This window comes from Orycteropus afer, unplaced genomic scaffold, assembly GCF_000298275.1.
Source record: "Orycteropus afer afer isolate SDZICR_OR568_19922 unplaced genomic scaffold, OryAfe1.0 scaffold00243, whole genome shotgun sequence".
Lineage (NCBI taxonomy): Eukaryota > Metazoa > Chordata > Mammalia > Tubulidentata > Orycteropodidae > Orycteropus > Orycteropus afer.
Window position 1 is genome coordinate 1,590,837 of NW_006921830.1, and position 1,570 is coordinate 1,592,406.

Genomic DNA, 1,570 nt, shown 5'->3' on the forward strand with positions numbered 1-1,570 from the left:
GGAGCAGGAGATCAGTGTCCACTGTGGGATGGGGCTAGGCCTCAGAGAGTGGGGACATTCACTCACCTGTCTCTGCTCCAGAGACCAGAAGGAAGGCTAGTAGGAGCAGGTGAAGCTGCATCTTCCCTGGAAGACTTCCCAGGTCAGAGTTGCTGGTGTTTCTTCCTTGCTTGCTTTTAACCCCCAGGAGAGGGAGGAGGTGGAGGCAGGCACAGTTATCTCAAGGTCCACTCTGGTTTTGTGGTGATTTATCATAGAATGCTTTCCACAAAAGCTACCCTTCGTTCCCTGTTGTGTTTCTAAACAGCCCAAATCCAATTCTGTTCATTAATTGCGTGCTTATGGGAAAGTCAGGCAGTTACCATATCATTACACAGAGGTGAAGACTCAGATAAGACTCCAAAGGTGCAACGTGGGGACTGTAGGTTGTAGCATCCCCCAGAAGTACTAGCATCCTGGAAACCAGCATCCTCAATCATCGAACCACCAAAACTTTTGTTTTCATACTGCTAAGTTCATCTGAGTCAGAATTGACTCAGTGACAGTGAGTAAGTCCGTCAGGATAATTTCCTTAGCCAATGTGTGTATACACTTTATTCTGCGCCAGGACCAAGTATCTCGGAGATACATCTCTTTTTCTCAGAGAGCTCAGTATCTGTTGGAGGAGGTAGAAACATTAGTGACCAGAGCACAGTGTGGTGTAGGCCATGATAGAGAGACACTTAAGGCAGTAAGGGAGCCTGACCCCTTCTCCTAAACCCATAGCAATTCATTCATCATCATAGCTTCCTTTCTAAGGGATTTTTTAATGGCCATTTCATAAATATAAATACTCAGAGTGAAGGAAGCCATGTCTCCCAATGACTTTTATTGACTCCAATTAAGAAATCACTGTAGCCCAAGGAGTTAAATGTACTGATTGACTTAAGACCTTGTGTAGGCTCGAGTGATCACACCAAATTCCATGAACTCAGAATGGGAAAAGGCTGGTTCACCCTGGGAAAGTCAATTTACTAAATTGCTGATATCATGGGGGGTGGGAAAGTGTGCCTGGCACTAATAGACCAATAATTGCCCTTTTAGTTCTCTCTGTCCTCTGTCCAGAGATCCACATTTCTGACCTAGTAGGCCCAGCACATAATGTTGTTGCTGCTGTTGTGTTTCTTTCTGACACATGAGGTTGCCATGAGCCTGAGTGGACTTGATGGCAACTCAAAACAAGCATATAATAAACTTGCACTACCTCGGAAGGAAAATGGGCAATCTACTTCCGTAGTGATACTGCCTTGAAAACCCAAGGAGGGGTCGCTTTGAGTCAGGTCCAACTCAATGGCACATAACAACAACAACAAAATATTTACTACACTACTAAACTATTGTGATAATGTGTCTATAATGGAAATGAAGTACTATTGTTTCTAAACAGCCCAAATCCAATTCTGTTAAAAGAACAACTAAGTAATTATCTCTATATTGTTCCACTTGGTGACTTAAGTTTTCATTTTTGTATTTTTACACTTTACAATTTTTATAAGGATTATTTTATATGAAAACACACATTTCCAGTCTA